At 49.5% G+C, this 22533-nt stretch overlaps 1 protein-coding gene across 2 annotated transcripts in view; it reads left to right on the plus strand.

The window, feature by feature from the left end:
- Positions 1–22533, plus strand: part of RAI2 (retinoic acid induced 2) — a 58790-nt gene that overhangs the window by 33284 nt on the left and 2973 nt on the right. The window lies entirely within an intron of this gene.

Consider the following 22533-nt stretch of genomic DNA (forward strand, 5'->3'; position numbering starts at 1 on the left):
CTCCCTTACAGGGTTGTTCGTGAGGATTGAATATTTATAAACATTGGAAAACCTACCAGCACATGAGAAGTATTCTGTAGAAGCGTTTTGTAAATAAATCATAAATAATCCAGAAGAAGACCCTCTGTGCAATACAACCATTCACCCCACGTTACTGGCCGCTGACCAGAGCCCCACCCCGGCCCTCCAGGTCTCTGAGTTTGGCCATGAGCCAGCAGTCACTTAGGTGTGTGTGTTACTTGGGACGTTAGTGAGGAGCAGCGCCCTGGCCGGGCTCTCCTACACAGTCCAGGAGGAAATCTCTCGACACCCCAGCAGACCCGCCATCTAGCCTTAGAGGCCTGTCCAGTGCTTTCTTACTCTTCATCAGTTGAAGGCGACTTTACCTTGCCATGAACTCAACATTCCATCTGACAGTGACTCAACTCTGTAGAGCCCCGGCTCTGGCCAAAATCCACGGAACCCCTCACCCAAAATTTGGAGGCACCTCTGTGAGGAGTCTTAGGTATACCAGTCTTCGAGTACCCTAGTCATGAACACTGTACTCCCCCCCCCTTTCTGTTCTCCCTTCTTACAAATGTCTTTTCACTGAGCACCGTCTGCGTCTGCGGGGTGAGCATGATTCCAGTTGTTGGGGACACTGCAAGGGAACAGGGCAGAGGAGGAGCTTACATTCCAGACAGGATGGAGGGAGACAGACTATAAATACTAGACAGAGGGCAAAAAGATAATTTGCGAATAGGATAGATGCTGGAGGAAAACCACACAGAGACTGGCGTGAGGGAGAATCACTGGATGGAGGTGGGGGCTTACAGATGGGCATGGAGTCGTCTCCAAGGAGGCTATTTTGACTTGAGACTCAAAGGCTGAGAAGGCACCCACTGAGGGAAGGTCATTCCAAGCAGAGAAAACTGCCAGTGCAAAGGCCCTGAGGCAGGAAAGAGCTTAATAGCTTCTGGGAAAAGTATTCTGTCGGAGGAGGAAAGTGGTAGGAGAAAAGGATTGGAAAGTATTAAAGTAGGACCAGGTCAGATGAGCCTTTGTAGCGCTTGGCTTTTACTTTAATGTATGACTGAGAAGCCATTGGTGAGTTTTACGCAGCTGAATAAAACAGTCTACCTTCGGACTGAAAAGAAAGAAGGAATGGCCTTCCCTGTCTTTTGGTTTTAGACCATAAATGGTCTTACCAAGGAACAGGCATTTTCATTTGAAGGAATCAATAATCCGATCACATTTCTTAACACTGCTTTGTTGGTCTTCAGGAATGAGCTGGTTTTCTTCTCTACTCAATGATGGTGGTGATGGTGATGTCATCCGCCCTTCCATCACCTTAGTGATTTTCCAGGTGTAGGACAGTGCCAGCCCAGCCACACACAGCCCCTGAGCCGCGCAGGGCTCAGAGGGCTGACCTCAGCCGCCTCCAGGCCCTGCTCGGATGGCTGTCCTCTGTGTGGCCTTGCGCTTCCAAAGTCCACCCACCTCCTCAACCTTGCATGCACTTTTAAGCCCCAGAAGGGCAGAAAATCCCTCAGCATAAATCCGTAAAGAGGCATTTGACAAAGCATCTCTAAACTTACACTTGGTGAAAAGCGGCTGTAGAAAAAAGTACATTTAGCACCAGCTTAAATATTACCGTGCTTTTCATGCGGTCTCCCACAGCATTTTGGAACCCTGACATTTTTCCTGACTGATCGTTCCCTTTGATTTGTTTCCCCCCCCTACGCCGCTTTGATTCTCTAACACAAGAATAATATTTTTTCTGGACTAAGCTGCTTATAAGTGGTCTTACCCAGGGAATATTTTAAAATGTAAAGATGATTCTATTTTCTCTTAAGTACCAAGAAGTCCACACACATACAAACACATTTAATAGCTTCCGAGGAGAGAGTTTGACTCATTTTTAAAGGCCTGTGGGAAAAATGTGCTCCTCATAATTCCAGCCCCTAGTGCGGAGTCCCATCGTCTTTATGCTGTTGCGTGCACGCGCAGGCAGCTCCCCCGTCTCCTGCACGGTCCAGACCTGGCCTGAGAGGCCGACCTTGGTTCTTGACACATGGATTTCTCCTAACGTATAGTGTCTTCAAGATGACTCAAAGGCGAGTCCATCGCATTTTTAGAAAGGGAAGGGTTCTAACGCCCTCATGTTAAATACCCATGTTTGGTGTGTGGGACAAGGCTCCAAAACGCTAGCACCTTTGTCCTTAGGATTGGGTCCCGTCATTAACCCCACGGGGGCACATTTTGCAGTGAACTCATTCTAAGGAGGTGACGGCCAAAAGAGGGCTGCTCTGCTCAAAATCCGACATCAGGTGTCGAGCACTGCCTGCCTAACTGTGGCTTTTTAATGGCTGAGGAGTAATCTTGCTCCTATCTAGAAGAATGTCCTTTGTACCTCTGCCCCTGAACTCTGGGGTCCGAGATGAGTTCTTATCTTAAAGTTTGTGCAAATCCTGAACCTTAATGAAAGAAAAAAAAAATAGCGGCCTTGTCTGAGTGTGCCCCCCCCCCACCTCCCCATGGCAGTGGAGTCCCAAGGACACAGTCACCCTGGAGAGCCCTCTCTTTGGCTTCTCTTGCCCACGGATCTCTCTCGGATCAGAACTGCAGGCACTGGGGAGAGAAGCCAGCTGGGGCCTGCATTGTCCTGGGGGGATTCCAAGCAGTAGATTTTCTGAGTGTGTGGGTATGAATGCTTTTAAATGGCCCTTCAGAAAGTTTTTAAACTAATTTTACTTCCATATCAGCAGACATTTGCTTTGGTGCTGTTTTTACTCATCCGTCCATCCGTCCGTCCGTCCATCCATTGATCTATTCATTCACTTACTGAGTCAGCGCCAAGACTGTATCCCAGGCACTGTGGCCTCATACACAAATACTAATCAATTTCCACCCCGGATGGGGCTCAGTAGGTTCTCTCCATCTCCGTGGAGAGAACTGAGGCTGTGTGTTTGGGCCTCATGAGGACTGACCAGGATAAGCCTTCAATCATGTTGGGAGGAAGGGGATCCGGACCTGAAGGTGGGGTTCTCAGCCCCGCTGGCACACTAGGATCACCTGAGGAGCTCTAGCAAATCCCACCACCCAAGCCAACTGTGGAACAGTCTAATGTTAGTGGCCTAGGTGTGGCCTGGGCATCTGGGTCTTTCAAAGCTGTGCAGCCCGAATTGATTGTCCCTCTACAACCCTTTATCCTGGGGAGTCTGGCCTAATGAAAAAACCCTCCATCAGGTCCCCACTGCCTCTACTCTTGACCTTATATTTGTCACTTCGGATTTGGTAGCGGTTACTGTCCCCCTGCACATTTTGGCCACCATGGGCCATGGAAGACCAGTACCCAGCCAGGCTTAAAATTGCTGAGAAGAAAACCTACCTCTTTTTCATCGTATTTATTAATTGTAGTTTAAAATGAAATTCTCACCTTATTTATTTAGCCTTCCACAGTGAGGGTCCTTTGGCTCCCTATCTTTTTTTTTTTTAAGATTAAAAAAGAATTTTTTTTTTTTTAGCTAGACAGAGGAGGAGCAAGGGGAATGGCAGAGAGAGAGAGGATGGAGAGGAAGAAGCAGACCCCCCTACTGAGCAGGGAGCCCCATGTGGGACTCAATCCCAGGACCCTGAGATCCTGACCTGAGCCGAAGGCAGCCACTTAACCCAGTGAGCCCCCCATGTGCCCCGCCCTGTCTTTTTCAGTAATAATCGCCAGCCCCTATTGAGCGCTTACTATATGCCGGGAGCTCTTCTAAGTGTCTTGCATGGTAGCTCTTGCGCCCTTTGACAAGCAACCCTGAGGCATAAATACTGTTGGTGTCCGCATCTCACACATCAGGACACTGAGGCATAGAGAAGTTAAGAAATTTGTTCGTGCCCCACAGCCAGTCCATGGGGCATCTCCGCCCCCCCCCCCGCACCCCCCATTTCATCAAATAGGGCTCCTCTCTCCAAGTCAGAAGGGTTTGGATTTGCCCTGCCCCTGCTCTGTATTTTCCTTCTCATATGACAAGTAGGGTGGGTGAGTGAGGGTCCACCTGCGAGGTCACCCAGCATCCCGACGCTTTCCTAATGGTGAGGAGCGGCTTGGGACAGAGCGCTGAGCAAGGAGTCATGCCCCAGCTTCTCAGCCAATGGTTTGAGTCGCTTCAGTCTGGTGAGACCCAGCTGAAGTAACTGAAAGCAGATGGCTCTTACCTGCGCCAAGCACTGCCATTAGCACTTCCCGCCTGCATACTTTTTCAGAATTGTCCTCCTGTCCGAGAGAAGCCTGGGCGGGATTCGCCAACAGCCTGAATTCGTCTCTTTGAAACGCCATAGAACTTCTCATCTGCTTACTCTCCTGGGGGAAGTCAGAGGCTCTCGGAAGTCAGTAATTGTGAGCTCTTGAGTCATCATTTGTGCAGTTGTAACAGAGCCCGGTGTGGGGACGCGAGATGGAAACAGCACGTGGGTCGATTGCCATAGACGAGGTGCAGAGTGGAGCAGCTCAAATCTCCTCCTGGAAGGAAGGGATTAGCCAGTCAAAGTGGAAAACAGATTTGAGAAATCCATTTACCCTTAAGGTTTAGTAGGGAATGCAGGTCAGACTTACTGTAATGTCTTTAGTCACGGCTCTGTCTCCTGGTTTTATCTTGGACCGGGCTCAGAGTTTCAAAACGAAAGGGGGTATGTGAGCCTTTAAACCCTGGCCTTAGTACTTCCATCCACATTATTAGGAATCAAAATTCTTGTCATTTTTCAAACTGAAGGGATGGCATTAAAATATATGTAAAATTATTAATTTACTACTTGTATATTTCTCAGCTATTTGTAGGTTATTAGGGAAAAAGTCCACCTTCTGCTTATATGATCATAGGACCCAACTTAAATTTCACAGAATATCACTAGCATATCCTTGGTTTTTCTCCTGAGAATAAATATCACCTATGATAAGATAAGAGCTTGGAAATATTCACATGGATTTTGACGTGGTCCTAGGCCATAAAAGAATGTCAAAATCCTAATTAGTCTTCAAATATTCTTTTTTGTGGCAAAGAACTTCTGCTTGGAGGAACGCCATTTCAGTATACTATTTGTCACCTCATTACCTGAAAGCCACTTGGAGGCATTTTGTGGAATTCAAACCCTTTGAAAGCCCAGAGGGCCAGCACAGCATCACCAAGATGCACGCGGCCTTGAACAGAGAAGACAGAATCCTAACTGTAAGCTTGCCTCTACTAGATGTGCGGCCTGAGGCAAGTCGCCCTTTGTGAACCTCCGTTTCCTCATCTGGAAAATGTGTTGCACTAGATAGTCTTTGTAAAATGAAAATTAGAAGGCTGTGTGTGATCTAGTCCCTCGCTTTTCTTTCCCACTACACTCAAACTTGCTCCCTCCTTCTTGTAACATGAGCGCAGACACACACACTCACACACGCACGGGCCCAGGTCTTCCTGGAACACTGGAACGCTCTATACCATGGTGCGTCTTGCCTTTCTGGGCTTTCCTCAAGGGACTCTGCCCCACAGAGCTTCCCCCCCCGGATTGCCCTCCCTGAAGTGGTCTCTTCCCTACCTGGTTTCCCCTTGTCACTTACCCTGATTGACTTTCTTCAGGGTGCTTCGCGCCTTCAGAAGCTATAAGCACCAAGATGCTGGAACGTGGGTAGGTGGATGAAGGAACTAACGGAACACAGTAGAAAGTCGAACAGAGCCACATGTTGAGTTGAGTGATGTCTTCACAAGCATTTATTTTGTTATTTTAAATTGTATGATCTTAAAAATAAAACAGTTTTCAAAATGAAATTAAAAAAAAAAAAGTGAGCTGTGCATGGAATAGTGTCACGAACTAAAGATTGTGATCATACAGACTCTGTGCACCTGAGATCTGGGAATGTTACAGTGGATGCTCACTCAGTGGGAGAGGACCGCTTCTGCAGCTGAGAGATGGGCATAGGTGACCAGAAAGACCTCTGGAACCCAGCAGTGGCCGCCCCACCCCCATCCCGTCTCACTGGCTCACTGGTGAGGGAACTACAGCTCAGAGAGGTCGAGTCCTTTTTCCAAGACCACGGGGTTCTGAAGGGGCAGAGCAAGAGTCTGGGGCAGGCCGCACTCATGAGCCCGTGCCTGGGTCACAACACCATAACGCCTCCCTGGGCTGTCTGAGGGCTGAGCACGGCGGATGGCAGTGTTGCCGCAGCCTCTTCCCAGGGAAATAGAAGAGTCCTCTCCACCCTACAAAACAGGAGATCTTGGATTCTGCTCTCATGGAACTTGGGATTTCTGCTCCAGCAGGACTTCTGGGCACCCCACGGCAGAGACCCGCAGAGCAAGTCTCGGTAGCAGCATTCTGAAGCCTCTCCCACAGGGCCCCTCAGTTGGGAAGCAGTTGCTGTCCAGAGACCAGCACGTTTTGGCTTTTGCTCGCCTCAGAGCTCCCTCCCCTTTCCCAAACACAAAAATATTGGCATTTCCCGGAAAGTGGTTTTGGCCCAAAGCCTGATAGCTATCCCACACTCTTGGGCCAGTTTTCCTTGGGGCCTCTGTTCTTTTATTTCATTGAGCATTTATTTGTTTGAGAGCTGGTGATGCTCCCTCCTGTGTTTATACCTGAGGTAAAGGGCCCCTGCCAGGTGCCCTGGGGAGCACCCGTGCCCCCCCCCCCATCAGCCAGCTCTGCTCCATCTCCACTCCCTCCAGGAAGCTAAGAATTGGTCGGAGTCACAGTGCTCACACACAGTACCTCTTTGGGTGGTATTTCCCCCTTTTTGGTAGCTTAATAATATTTTTAGCTCCCCCCCCCCTTAAATCAAAGGTAATTAAAGTCAAATGATTCTTAAGCAGTCAAATGATTCAGTTTTGAGAATTTGTCATACCTGTATAGTCACTGTCTGAAAGAGGCTCTAAAACATTCCTGTCACCCCAGAAAAGCCCCCCCCTCCCACCGACTCCCCATAACAACCACTGTCTGATCTCAGGCATACATTCTTTGGGCCTGTTTTTGGATATTGTGCCAATGAAATCTTATAGCATGTACACTTTTGTATCTGGCTTCTTTCACTCAGCACAGTGTTTCTGAGACTCACTGACATTGTCGCATGTGGCGGGAGGTCACTGCTTTTCATTGCTGAGTAGAAGTCCACCGTGTGGGTGTCGCACGCTAGGTTTACCCGTCTGCTGACAGACATTTGAGTTTCCAGTTCTTGCCTTTCATGACCAGACGTCTGTGTACAGCTCTTCTTGTGAATATATGTTATCATTTTTTTTTTAATTTAAAGGTTTTATTTATTTATTTGAAAGAGAGAAAGCACAGCAGGGCGAGTGGCAGTCAGTGGGAGAGGGAGAAGCAGGCTCCCCACTGAGCAGGGAGCACAACCCCAGGACTCCGGGATCATGACCTGAGCTGAAGGGAGATGCTTAACCGACTGAGCCACCCGGGCATCCCTGTATTTTCATTTCTTTGGGGAGGATACCTAAGAGTGGAATTGATGAGCCAGAGGGTGGACAGTTGTTTAACTTCATTGGAAACTGCCCGATGGTTCTCCAAAGTGACCGTACCATTCAACCAGCAGTGTATGAGCCCTCCAGGTGCTCCAAGTTTTGGTGTTGGTCTTTTTTATTTTAGTTGTTCTAATGAATGTGATACGATTCCTTAGTTTTTTATTGTAAAGGACAGTTTTAAGAATTGTCAAGCATGTCAGTCAATACTGGCTCAGACACTGAAAATGTCCTGGGAGAGGGGAAGACTAGTGTTATATTTTTATGGGCAGGAGGTTTCTGCTCCTCGTCCCTGTCCCTGAAGCACAGTCTCCAGCCCTGAGGACATTGTCTATGGGCTTCCACAGGGCATGCTGAAGGCCAGAGTCCCCAGAGAGGCAAGGCTGGGCAGGAGAAGAGGCAGGCAAGAGAGCCAGGGTGGAGAAGGGAGAGAGCTCAGAACCACACTGTGACAGCCCTAAGACCTGCCTCCAGGCAAACTGTGCTCTGCGCCTGCGTGGGCGCACACAGCCGGTGAGAAACTAACATGTAAGTAACCAGCAGGCACAGACCAGTTCAGAAGCCTGTTCTAGGGAGTCCCAGCGGCTTATCTTTCCTGCTGCTGTGACCACACATGGTATGAAAGCTCCACTGGATGCAGATATGACAATATTTCTGAGGCCGGATTTTGGCAAGGCAACTGTAAATCCTCCAAAACCAATTGCCAGGCACGGGGCCAGCTTGGTGGGAAGCATCAGAAGCATCCCAGGGTGCTGGCTATGGGTTTTCTGGCTTCTCCAACTCTATGCACACAAAATAGGGAGCACCTCCAAAATGTTTTCGCTAATCTGTATATCTCACATGTCACTATTTTATCCATTTATTACAGTCCTCATGCTAATTAGTAAGCTACCTATTTTACAGCCTGTGAGTTCTAATATTCCCTGTGCTCTGTAGCCAAGCCTTAGGAATTGATGGAGATGAAGAGATAACCAGGACTCTGGTAGCACTCTGGGAACAGGTCTTGCTGATTAGAACTCAAGCTGACACACATCCTCCCCAGCCGTGAGGTATGTGGCCTTGATGACAACACTGACAGGGTTAGGGTTTCACCTGAGTCTTAGACAGGAAATGTCGCAGTACAGGTGCTGGTGCCTCTTCTGTGTTGTGATTGGCTCACTACAAAGTGTCAATGTCCCAAAGTCTTTAGACAGATCAGTATTTTGGAGAGGAACCCAGAAAGAAATCAGTAATGTTGAACACAAGGCAAGAGCTTGCTACAAGTGAAGCTTCAGTGGTTGCTAGAGGTGAGGATACTATTGAATGGGTGGTGTCTGCCTAGGAAATCAATTATGGAGGGCAGGAAGGGAAAGCTGGCCCAGACTTTTGAGCCATAGATGATGAGCTCCCCTAAAGGAAAATCCACAGTGACCTGTCCAATAAAGAATCTGATGTGACTGGGGAAATGGCAGAAATCCCAGGCCTTCCTGCTCCACAACTGCCTCAGCTTCCCAGGACTCTTGGCCTGTGTCGTGCCAGGGCCCTGCTTTGTCTCCCTCCCATACTCATACCCATTCACACGGACCAGGGTACCCTTTGGGGTTCCAGGAATGAAGGCTGCTGAGAGCTCTTCTCCTCTGGCTCTGTGAAGGCAGAGCCAGCTGTTCTCTCGAAACCCTGCCAGCTCTGAGTCCCCACGAAATGGACTCTTTCAGTGGCTCTTAATGCAGGAACCAATCAAAATATGTCCTGAACCCACGTTAATAAATCAAGCCAAAAGTGTCCACACTTTTAGTGCTGAAAAGTTAACTCGAGGTAGCTCAGAATTGGGCTCTGAGTGCTTGGGCTATCTTGCTGGTCTAGTTTTCAGCTAGTGGGGTTCAGGGTGCTCTGAGGCTACAAGTCAGTCTGTCCCCAGCACTCACTTTGCAGAGCAGGTCCCAGGAAGCATTGATGGTGTCCTTGAAAGTAATGCTGGCTGCTGTTTCAAATAGGTTGCAAGGGTGTTGTGGCTCAAACACAGTAGAAGTTTATTCCTCATTTCCCAAAACCCCAAAACAGATGTTACTGATGGCAGGTGGCCCTCCTCCAAACTGTGATTCAGGCGTGCAGGCACTTCTATCTTGTGGCTCCACTGTCTCCAACAGGTAGCTTCCAAGAGGTTTCTGTGCATCAAGCTCAGGTAGAAAGGAAGAGATTGAAGCACCACCTATGGAAAGTTTATAGGACCCAGCCCTGGAAGCGGCACACATCACCTCCACCCACATTCTGTTGCGTAGATCTCGGGCACATGACCACCCCTAACTGCAAGGGAGGCTGGGAAATGTAGTCCAGGCAGAACAGGAAGTGGGTATGGCAAACAGCTGGCCAGTCAGGCAGGAATGAAATATATCCCTGAGAAGGATGGGAATGAATCCCTGCCTGGGCTTCATGCTTGTGCAGAGGTGTAGGAAGGAAGAGCTAGGCCACAAAAGAAATGGGAGCTCCTGTGTCCTTCAGGGGCCAGCAGTGGCTGGCTACAGAGGTATTGGTGGAGGGAGGGGCTCAAGGCTGCCCCTGCCCCAGGTGCAGAAGCAGGCCGAGGAATTCTAGCCTCCAGCCAGAGGCGAGACGATGCTTTCCCCTTCTCTCTCCCTTCCTGCCCTCCCCCAGCCCCCTCTACCCTTACACATGATGCCACGAACCTTTGCCCTCTCTTGTCCCACCCTCCCCCAGACCTGCCTTCCCTGTACTAAATGTTGTTCACATTCTGAAAAGCTCTGGCCTTCCTTCCCATCAAGATAGTCATTCCCTGGGGATTCACAACTCAGTTCCTGGAAGGAAAAAAAACACACAAAAAAACTAACCAATTCACACCAAGGTGGTACTGATCTGCCGGGGTTTCTGAGACACTGGGATGAGAAAGTGAGTGTGAAATACCTAGCAGGGTGCCTGGCACATAAGTACATGCTTAGTAAATAGTTTATTAGTATCATGTTGTGAGCCTGCGTGTCCAGGGCGGGGGGTGTGGGTGGGAGGGGGAGAGAGAGACAGAGAGGCAGACAGCTAGAGAAGGGAAGGAACTAACAAAGCCTGGCAAATTAATCTACTTCTCTTTTCCTCCCAATGTAATGGTCTCCCTCCTGAATCATGGCATTCTGTTGGTCAGGATCTGTGAAGACATCAAAACTGTGTGGGTTCAGGTGGTTCATGGGTGACCTTTTGGACACGAGGCAGCTTTTCACCCCCCCGTGGAAGAGCCAGACACCCTCTCCAGTTCACAGCACCATGTCTCTCCCTGAAGCCCTCACCAGCCTTGGGCTCCAGCCCTGGCCAGGCCACACACCCTTTTCCCCTTGTACCTTTCCTCCTGCTCTTCTAGAACCCCCCACTCCATTCCACTCTCTCCTCTGTTGAAATCTGCCCCATGTGACACCTCCAGCAATTAAGGTTCGGTGACCAGAACCCAGATGTGGAAAGGTGAGGACAAAGTAAATTCCAGTGAATTCTGGTTGGAGAGTTACAGGGACAACAGGTGGCCTCATTCCTGCTCACCTGCTGTGCAGTGTGTGTGTGTGTAAACACACACATTCCAGAAGAACTCTTCCCTGAAAGAAAATAGGAAATAACACCTATAATCCTCATTGCCAACTAACCAGATGTTACACAGCAGCTTTTGCCTTCCCCCGTCGCAGCCTTGCAGTGTTTATGCTCCATTAGCTGTGGCGACAAAGCTTGCTTTTGGAGAAATATAGTGAATTTCTAGGACTTCGAAAGGCTCACTGGCCCTAAGATTCTGCAGTGGGTGGTTCTGCTCTTGAAAGAGCTCACCTCCAGGCAGAGAGATGCTTCTGGACAAAGAGAATTCCAGAAAGCAGTCTCCCTGTTTAAAAGACGAGCATTCTCCACCCTCTTCTTCCTGCATTGTCTGTGCACTTCTCAGGTCAAGGCTGCTATTATTTTTATTTTTAGGCGGGATGCAGCTGATAAAGTGAAGTAGCGTTTGTGTATTTATTGTTTTTTGGTCCCCGAGTTGGAACACAAGATCCCCAGAAGAGAAACTCCCTCTGTGACTCATCGCAGGAACATCTAGCCTTCCAGCCAGCACAAATATGATTAAAACAACTTTCTTGAGGGCCCCAGTTATAGTCTAGCAAAGGAACACATTAGCCAAGCTGACCGTCTCTGGACCATTGCGAAAACACCCTACCGTGGTGGCCTGAATTGGTGACATTTGGGTCTTCACATAAGAAGCACTTTCCAGGGTGTGGCTGGTGTAGTAGACATGGTTTGTCCCCATCCTCATGTCCCCTCAGACTGGCCTCTGTACCCTGAGGGCTGCTTACTGCAAATACTGTGACTTTCTTGAGGACATCACCCCCACCACCACCCCGCCGCCAGGAGCACACTAGGCCGCCTGCCGGGCTAGTTCCAAGGGCTAGAGAATTAACACATCATCAAGGGAGCAGCCCTTGACCTGTGACAGATGGGTGTTTGTGAATGAGCACCCCGATTCTGAGACATGTGGTTTCTGCCACCTCCCAGCTTCCCCCAGTGGAATCGAGCCCTGGTTGCCCACAGTGGTGACTTAGCGGATAAATTGGCTTCCTTCTCTTCCATGTCTCTCTGCTTCACTCCTCTACTGGTATTTTCTGGGATCTTCTCCCAAATAAACTAGTTCCAGGCAAATTGATCTGTTCGTGGAGCAGCGCAAACTCAGACAACTAGCCGGCTGAGTTCGTCCAAACCCAGCAGCCCTCCGCCCACTGTATCCATCACCACTGGTGGCGGTCAAGAAGTTTCCACCGTGACTGTGGCACTGAGGTAGCATCCTGTACGTGGGGTTGGGGCCCTCTGAGAGCCCCTAATTTCTTCATGAAAACCTAGGAAGACAGAAACCAGACTTCCAAGAGGCAGCCATTTCAACAGTAGGGCCCAGTACCATGAAGTAAGGACAACTTCAGACAGTGCACCTGTTCAGTGTTTCAGCTACGGTGGGGGCCAAGTGAATTTTGGTGGCGATCTCCCCGTCAGGTGCAACATCAATTCTATGTCAAATGCCTTCCCAGGCCCTTGCAGCTGATTTAAAAATAAATCTTTGAACAAACAGGGTTTTAACTTGGGAGCTTACTGTGCAAACCCACTGGGAGCATTTGTAATGCTATTTAAGACCCTCAGAGGAAGGATGAGCGGTGAATGTAAAGATGATAGCAGTGACGCCAGTGACATGGTGACGACGACGATGACGACGATGATGACAGCTTTGACGATGAGAATGATGATGAAGAGGGAGACAGTGATCCCGACAATGATGATGGTGATGGTGGCGGTGATAACGACCACGTTTCATGCAGGATTTCCCACGTGCCTGGCACAGTGCCAAGTTCTTTACACGGACTGTTTCTTTCAGCAGTGACGACCACTGCAGCTCTGGAAGCCCCATTTTGCAGAGAGAGAGATCAAGGCTTCGAACTCACTTGCCCAAGGCCACACAGCTAGCAAAGCGAGGCAGAACCGAAATTTGAACCCAGGCCTGTCTGGGTTCAAAGCTTGTACTTCTGACCACTCTCGTGAGGGGGAGCCCAGGGCCCCGGGTGAGACTGACACTGCTTCTATGCCGGTGCGTGGTGAGGGGCTCACGTGCATTAGGAGAAGGGAAAATCCGAACTCCAGTCCTTTGACTTTACAAGTCTACACCCCTTTCTTCCAGTGACCCCTCAAAGGGTCTATTTCTGGCACACTAGTCTCTGGAAAATGTCCGGCTAATGACACGGGATTATAAACAGTCCTTTTCCCAGAACAAAAATTTAACCTTTGTATCTCAATCTAATTAGAAGTATTTTCTCTTCCAGAGGCAGGTTCCCCCCCCGCCGTCTTTGTTCCATAGCGAAGAGGTTTCTTTATTGCAAAAACAAAACAAAACCAAAAAAAATCTCTCCAAACACCATAGCTTTTGAAGATGACGGACACTGGCCTGAGACCTTGGATGAGACCAGCGCTCCCGCACAAGGTGGCCATTCGGACACCAGCACCTGAGGGTGTTTGGGGTTTCTGTGTCCAGCTGAAGGGTGGGTGACCTTGACCAAGTGCGGGGCCAGACACTCCCTGACCCTCCCCGCCCCCAACAGCAGTTCTTCATGACATCTCTCCCTGGGATGCTGAGGTTCACCAAGACTTGAAGGGGGTACTTCTTGTCGTAGTTTCTGGACAATTAAGCATTTCTTCTCTACTTTAGAGATGTCCTTGCCTTAACATCTCTTCCCACTGCTGTCTTGAAACTGGTGTTCTTCCAATGAGACTTATTGCTTTACCTCTGCAGGAAACAGGGGCCTTGAAGGAGCCCCGCTGGAAGCAGATAACCCTGAGGGGACATGGGTTGCTTAATCCTTTGGGGATTGAGCCACAACAGAAGGGAACACCCCTGTGGAAGAAACAGTACCAGGGTAGAGGAATAGGAAAATATGCCTGGCACACAGTAGGTGCTCAGATAGTTTTTGAAAGAATGAAGACAGGAATGGAGGGGCACTTTGTTCCTATTCTAGCCCTCACCCAGTCCTGTGTGGCCCAAGGGCCGCCATCGGTCCTTGTGAGCAGGCTAGATGTAGTTGGGAGTATGAAATGAGATCACGGATGCAAAGACATCTGACACTCTCCACCTGGGCAAGAAAGGAGACCGGGCAAGCCCATGGTGCCCTCCACCGCCAGTCTCCCAGGTCCCTCCCGTGCTTTAGTGGAACCCAGCAAAGGCCATCAGCAGAAAACCACCTCTGGGCCTCTGAGCTGTTGGCTCTAGTCATGAAGTTTTCCCTGTAATCCTCAGATTTGTCCAGTTTTAATATTTCTCATTTTCAACCGACTGTTTACCTGCGAGGCCCAGCCTTAACCTGAGACCCCGCCGAGACCACAGAGTAGGTATGCTTGGTACTGGGTAGGTTCTCTGCCAGTGCTGTGTCTACAACCCACAGACGCTGCCTGATGATGGGCAGTTGAGTCCCAAGAGAGACAAAGTGTACTCTGCCTGAAGCCAAAAACAAAACAAAACAAACAAACAAAAACAACGAATCTTCGTACCTTCTCCCTTCCCTTCAGCCTTCATTTCTTCCCTGGCCTGGTTTAAAGATGACCTGGAGGGGCACCTGGGTGGCTCAGTTGGTTAAGCGTCCGATTCTTTTTTTTATTATTATTATGTTAGTCACCATACAGTACATGATTAGTTTTTGATGTCGTGTTCCATGAGTCATTGTTTGCGTATAACACCCAGTGCTCCATGCAATTCGTGCCCTCCTGAATACCCATCACCAGGTTCACCCATCCCCCCCCACCCGTTCCCTTCCAGAAACCTGTTTGTTTCCCGGAGTCCATAGTCTCATGGTTTGTCTCCCGCTCCAATTTCTCCTCCCTTCATTTTTTCCTTCCTTCTCCTAGTGTCCTCCATGCTATTCCTCATGTTCCACAAGTAAGTGAAACCATATGATAATTGACTTTCTCTGCTTGACTTATTTCACTCAGCATAACCTCTTCCAGTTCCATCCATGTTGATGCAAAAGTTGGGTATTCATCCTTTTGATGGCTGAGTAATACTCCATTGTGTATATGGACCACATCTTCTTTATCCATTCATCAGATGAAGGGCATCTTGGCTCTTTTCACAGTTTGGCTATTGTGGACATTGCTGCTATGAACATTGGGGTGCATGTGGCCCTTATTTTCACTACATCTGTATCTTTGGGAATAAATACCCAGTAGTACAATTGCTGGGTCATAGGGTAGCTCTATTTTTAATTTTTTGAGGAACCTCCACACTGTTTCCAAAGTGGCTACACCAACTTGCATTCCCACCAACAGTGTAAGAGGGTTCCCCTCTCTCCACATCCTCTCCAACACTTGTTGTTTCCTGTCTTGTTAATTTTGGCCATTCTAACTGGTATAAGGTGGTATCTCAATGTGGTTTTGATTTAAATTTCCCTGATGGCTAATGATGGTGAATGTTTTTTCATGTGTCTGTTAGCCATTCATATGTCTTCTTTGGAGAAGTGTCAGTTCATGTCCTCTGCTCATTTTTTGACTTGCTTGTTGTTTGGGTGTTGAGTTTGAGAAGTTCTTTATCGATCTTGGATATCAGCCCTTTGTCTGTAGTGTCATTTGCAGATATCTCCCATTCTGTGGGTTGCCTCTTTGTTTTGTTGACTGTTTCATTTGCTGTGCAGAGTAAGTGTTCGATTCTTGATTCTGGCTCAGGTCATGGTCTCAGGGTCATGAGTTCAGGGGAGTGAGTCTTCTCAGTGGTCCTGGGAGTGGCCCCAGAAAACCTACCCTTCATACACTTCCCATCTTTCCAATTCTCCTTCACACTTCCCCATGTTTCATGGCCCTGTAGCAATTCCCAGAAGGCTAAATTTGACTCCTTCCCATCAGGCACCACTCACTCGAGGGAGGCCTGAGTTAACTTCCTTCCCACAATGAGAGCAGGGCAGTGCCCCATGTCATAAAAGAGGAAACTGAGTCCCAGGGACATAAAATGAGTTTCCCACGGTCATGAAAATTTCGTGTGTGTGTGTGTGTTTAAAGATTTTATTTATTTGGCAGAGAGAAAGCACAAGCAGGGGGAGCTGCAGAGGGAGAGGGAGAAGCAGGCTCCCTGCTGAGCGGGGAGCCCGATTCGGGGCTTGATCCCATGACCTGGGCTGAAGGTAGATGCTTAATGACTGAGCCACCCAGGCACCCTTGAGTTTCTGTGTCTTGAATCTCATCTCTTCTGTTTCAGTCACTTGACTACTAGGTATCACGGTCTCGGGAGCTTACTTCATCTTTTTGAATCTAGCTCCTTCGAACTATATTTGACATTTTGATGGTTGAATCAGACCATCCCACAGACTTTAGTGTGCAGTGCTGGTTGCGTTGGAGACGTAACTAGGAACCCCTTCGACTCAAGTGGACTTTGAAACCAAAGCAGTGGGCGAAGGGCTGTGCCTTTGGAGGAGCAGAGCTCTGTGAGTAGGTGCCCTCTACACCTCTGAACCTCAGCTTCCTGCATAACAAAATGGAGAGATGAACTGGGCCAGTGACCTCAAGACTTGTTCAGGCAAGGGGGACCCAGACATTTTGCGGGGCCTTGAGAACGCCATCATCTGTCCTGCTGAGTTGCAACATTTTCATTCTTGCACTCCTATCAGAAAAAACTGCACAATTTCCCAACACACACACACACACACACACACACACAATTATATGTCTTCCTATATTGATTTACTACATATGCTATAAAATAGAAAAATGGGAATAAAAAGGGTGAGATGGCAAAATGAACATAAATGAGTTTTATGGTGACCTAACCTCGCTCCCAGGAAGACCTCGGAGTCCCCTGGTGTCAACGATGCTCAGGGCCCGGCTTGCCCACCTCCACCATGTTTTTCCCTGTGGGGAGAGCAAAACCATTTTTTATGCAGCAGCACATCAGAGCTGAGATTTACAGGCTGTGCTCTGCAGAGCTGCCCAGAGCCACTGCCCATCTAACTGAAGGGGAGACTCAGTCCTGAACCCTGAGGCCACCACTGTTTCCATAAATGAAGTCTCATGTCGGGGAACTCATTTCCAAAGCTCACCTGGGTGGTCATATTTCTTTTGGACGGCTGTGTGAGTCTCTGGATATAAAAGGCAGTCAGCTCTAAGGTGGGCGACTATTTTGTGTATTCTCTGTATTTTCACTAATTTGAGAGCACATTCACGTGGTAATTATGTTCACAGCACCAATAGATCGACTCTGTGCTGGTGTTTAAAGCTCAGAAAATTGAATCACTGGGGCAAGTAACTAACAATTATTACACCCTATGGGGAGAGCAAAACCATTTTTTACCCAGCTGGAATTACTTCTTAGATACTTAGTGCGTATCAGGTCCTGAATAGTGAAACCATATCCACGTTGTATTAAAGATGAAAATTATGCATTGCTCCTGTAATTCCTAGTAAGTGGCGGGTGATTTTTACATGGAATTAAGTCAGTCACTGGGGGTGGAGTTGAAGTACTGGATGGAAAGCAGAAAATAGACTCAGAATGGAGAATGCTTAGCGGGGCAGGATATTTAGCAGAGGTCTCTGTGAAGTCAGCCTTGCAAGAGGGAGAGATGTTCTACCTTTTCCCAGGGGCAGGGGAACTTGGGGGACACTGTGAGAGCTGGGAAGAAGTTGAGTGAGCTTGGGTTGATGGCTTTAGTTTTTTTTCTGTGAAGCACTAAGAAGATTGGCCGACAGCTGCCTCGTCTTTTGGCCTCTGGTTTAAGAGTTCCCAACCTGACTGCACGTTAGAATCACCTAGGGAATTTTTTAAAACCCCAATGCCCCAGTTGTGCCCTGGACTAATTAAATCAGAGTCTGGGGGAGCAGGGGAGGGACCCAGAAATCAGTAGTTTTTAAAAGCTCCCAAGCGATTCTAATGCGCAGCCGAGTTTGCAAAGCAGCACTAAGCCTGAACTTGTCAGACTTTAACATGAGGTCCTCAAACCTCCCCGGGGGTAGCCTGTCAAGGTGCAGATTCTGATTCCAGAGGTCCGAGGTGGGGCCCAAGAGCCTGCATTTTTTAGCCGGCTCCCAGGAGATGCTGCTGCAGCTGCATCAAGGACCCCACTTTGAGCAGGGAAGACGTAGACAATCCAGGTTTGACCTGAAATAATTGATAGCTGCCTACAGGCTCCATAAAAATCAAAGCTGTCAATATTTTGTAGTGGGAAAACACGCATCTTAAGAGAATTATCAGTATATATTCTTTAAATGAATGTTTTAGAGGAAGAAACTGATCTTGATAGAAAAATCTAGATGAGGCTCATTTCAATGGAAGAGGAGAGCAGGTCACATCTGCCTGTTCTTGGGGCTAAAGGGGTCATACTGAGAAGTAGGGCCAGCAAGCCCAGGGTCACTAAGGTCACTTCCCCTGAGGCTGGACTTGCCTTCCAGTCACCTCACACAGTGGTCCCTGGCTTGAGTTGCTTTGCTATGTTGAATAACCTCTGCTCCTCATGCCCAGGTACCCAGCTATAAAGTGTTTGCTGAGGGGCGCTGAGCTCAGCAGACCAGAGCCTTGTGATCATCTCGGCAGTTATCTGTGCTGAAAATGTTCTAAATTCTCAAAATAAAACTAAGCCCCTCCCTAGAAGATGATTGGGGCCTCTGAGAGGGACAGCCTTTTCCAAATTCCCTGCTCAGAAACCAGACTGTACCCGAACTGGTCTTGAGGACTCTCTCTTGGGTCAGTGTGGAGTTCACAACCACATTTTGAAGTTTTTCACTTTGAGTTGCAGGCTCTTCAGGGGGCCCCATGGCATCATTTGGGATGTGGCAGAGAGCATTGAGGTGAGGGGATTTGGCTCTCTGGGAGTGTGTGTGTGTGTGTGTGTGTGTGTGTGTGTGTGTGATAGAGAGAGAGAGACAGAGAGACAGAGAAACTGATTTAGTGATAAATGCCCATGATGAGGAAATTAGATGGACTTTCGGACCTAGAGACTAGTCTAAATAATCTGAGTGTTCAAGTGTTTTTGCTTTTTAAAATAAGCTGTAAACAGGGGCACCTGGATGGCTCAGTGGGTTAAGTCTCTGCCTTCAGCTCAGGTCATGATCCCAGAGTCCTGGGATCGAGCCCCGCATCGGGCTCTCTGCTCAGCAGGGAGCCTGCTTCCTCCTCTCTCTCTCTCTGCCTGCCTCTCTGCCTACTTGTGATCTCTGTCAAATAAATAAAAAAAAAATCTTAAAAAAAATAAATTAAGCCGAAAACAAATCCTCATTATATAAATGTCTGTCTGTAAAGAGGCCCACAGAATGACACAAGAGCAACAGTCTGGAAGCAGGAGGCCTGAGAGGCAGGCATGGCTTGCAGCAGCACCTGGTAGGTGCCAGATGTGGGCTAAGCCCCTAACTGACTGCCTGGGAGTTAGGCCCCAGGTCAGCTTCCTCCCGAATGTACCTCCTTAGAAGGAGAGAAGCACATAGCGGGCTTTACTTCACTTTTCTTTTCCTGGGAGTGCCAGAGAAACACAGGAACCTGGGGTGGTTTCCTCCTCATGCCACTGGCTGGTGAAAGGGCCTGGCTGTTGTGTTACCCTCTATGGTCCCGCTGGGGTCTGACCCTCCACTTTTCTCACAGCAAGAGCATGGTGACTTTTGTAATAACTTGTCTTGGGGAAGTTTGGGTCAGACTTTCTGGGTCACAGTTTCCTCATCTGTGAAAAGAGTCAGGAAGAAGATGGAGACAGGAACTTGACCACCCTGGTGAGCCTTGACATGCCGTGGTCATGTATATGGCGAGCCGGCAACCAGAGGTTGGGCAAGAGAAGTGAGACTCGGAAGTCCTGCTCATTCGTGTACCCCTAATATTCACCAGACAGAGAAAGATGAGGCAGTCCTTCGCTCCTGAAGAAACGAGTGACTAGGCAATCCCAGTATGGGTTGGGGGAGGAGGCACTCAGGACCAGACAAGGGCAAGTTGGGGTGCTGTAGGACCTTAGTGATGTGGGGGAGAAATCACCCCAAAGTCTGATGAATGAGCAGAAATTGGCTGGGCGAGGGCCAAGGCCCAACAGGGCTCAGGCTGAGACACAGATCCTAGGGAGAACCTGCTTCTGGTATACGTAGATCTTGGTGATAGCTAGATGAAGGGTCCAGATGATAATTCTGTGACCCCCCACAGCTCTCTGAGCCTAACTACTGCCCCAGAGAGCCTCTCCTCACCTCCTCATTTGCCCTGGGCCCTGAGACTTTTCCCCAGAGTCTCCACCTAGGGAGCATGTGGCCTGTACTGGGGTGGACTTCAACCCTCCAGCTCCAGCAGCTGACCCACGGCCAAGAGACTGAGAGTGACCCACACATCCAAGCTGCCCACTTCCCATCCAGCAACACTGCATTTACAGACCTCCCCCAACCCCCGGGTCATGATGGGCATAGGCAAGACTGAGACAGATGGATGACCTCATTGAAACCCATTTGCAAAAGATGTTTGGAAAAAAATATGAACAAAGTGTTCGCTGTCACCTCTGAAGAACTCCCACCTGTCCACTTGAGGGCTGGTTGGTGGCTTTTGTGATTCCTTTCAATTTGAAGAGGTTCCTAGTACACCTGCCTCCCCCTGCTCATCAGCAGGGAGGACATCTTCTCTCTTGCCAGCTTGTTTCTCACTCATCCTGAGGCCTAGGGGACAGAGACCTGCCCTTTGAACCCCGCTCTCACCAGCTGGGTGGTCTTCGCAGAGCATTGCTAGGGCCTCCCGCCCCGGCTCTGGTAGCAGCGCCCCTCTCTGTGCTGGCACTGGGGGCTCCCAGCGGGGGGGATGAACAACAGGGGAGGGAGAGCAGAGAAAAAGAGAAGAAACTTCCTGGAAGACAGGAGGGTGCACGGGGAAGGCAGGGTTAGTTGTTCCTTTGCCATTGTAGCCAAAGGCAAGCCTCATCTCAGCAGCCCAGTGCCGCTAGAGGGAAGGGACTGGGGGTGCTCACGAGGCCCACTATGGCTGAATAGTCAAGCGGGTCCAAAGCTATGGTGTAGGAGGACGTGAAAGTGGGATTGGGCCCGTGCCTCCTTGCCCCTTTGCCCCAGCCCTGCTCCCACAGACTTGAGTCCGCAGCTAATCTAAGGGCCTCCCTGTAACTCATGGGTGCTGAGCTGCCCCCCCCCCCACATGCCTGCTGTCTCAGGAAGGTTGAAGCATAGGGGATGCCAACCTTCTTGCCCTCCAGTAATAGGGCTTTGGGCTGTCTTCCCCAAAGATAGGGACTCTGATGACCCTTCAGCTCCTTGCCTGGTGAGAGGGACAGAGGAGGGCCCTGGTGGACAAAAGAGAATAAGCAAAGAGTACAGAGGTTTTCTGGGAAGGACCTGGCCACCACTTTGAGGAAATCTTACACTCCAGTGCTCTCTTTTACACGGCTGGGCAGGCGCAGGCGCTCAGTGTTGAAGGGACGGCTGTCGAGGACTCTTCCTGCCAGGAATCCCCACTCATGAAGGAGCGTGGCCCTCACAGCTCCCACGGGGAGAAGCAGCCTGGGATTAACCCTGAACTCTAATCCCAGCCTCAGCGTCCCTTATCCTATCATCTCATATTCCTAGGGCATCCATTTTCTCATCAGTAAAGTGGGCATAATCCCCTCTCATAGGGTTGTTCTGAGGGTTACGTGAAGTAATGCACGGAAAGTGCTCGGCATTCTTGGCAGAGGCCTGGCTCATCGCCGCAGCAGATGCCCAGACAGCAACAGTAAGAGAAGACGCCCGTGGCCAGCCACCACAGTGGCTTCTGATGGCCGTCAAGGCAACTCCAATTCATTAATCGAATGAGTGCACGAAGGCACGCATGCCTTCAGGAAGGAAGGAACCGACGGTGTCTTGGGGGTACGATGTTTGGTGGGCTAAATAAGGGAGGATTCCCCTCAGGAAAAACCAGGCCCTTTAGCTAGGGCAAGCCATCTCAGCTTCCCTGGGGTGGGCTGCCTCCCTACTCTGCCCTAAAGGAATTATTGGCCTACACGCTGGGTCATCTCCTGGTTTTCGGAGGACACCCTGGTTCTAGGAAGTCGGGCTCTGGAGCCCCCCCTCAGAGGCCCCACAGTGTAACCCTCTATGACCCCTCGCCCTCCCGACCTCCTGCTTCAGAGAAACTGCTTGTTCTATGCATTTGATGCATTTTGATTATCTGGAAATATCACACCTTTGTTTGTTGGTTAGAGCTGCCTTCCCGTAAGCGGGACCTCATGTGTTTATTCCCACTCCCATGGCCTGCTGGGCTGCCTCTCCTCCTTGTTGGGGCCGATGTGTTGGTGATTTGGGGGTGAGGAGAGGACGTGAGGTGACTCCGGGACTAAAGTCTAGACAGCTCCAACAGGTGAGGCCAAGAATCAGAGTTCCCCAATGCCTGCCTGGCGAGCCTGAGGATTATTGAATTATTATCAAGCCCAACCAGACTCCAGGGCTGTGCAGATCCCTGAGTTAGACATGGTGCCTGCCTTCTCCATGGCAACAAGGCTAAATATGGACGCGTTTCCATGGAGAGCCATCTCGCGGTGGCAGCCCCGCTTCCTCCAGGAAGCACCCGCACTGAGTTCCTTCGGCCTCTCAGGAAGTGGCCAGAGGTGCC

The sequence above is a fragment of the Mustela nivalis genome, assembly GCF_964662115.1.
Source record: "Mustela nivalis genome assembly, chromosome: X".
NCBI lineage: Eukaryota > Metazoa > Chordata > Mammalia > Carnivora > Mustelidae > Mustela > Mustela nivalis.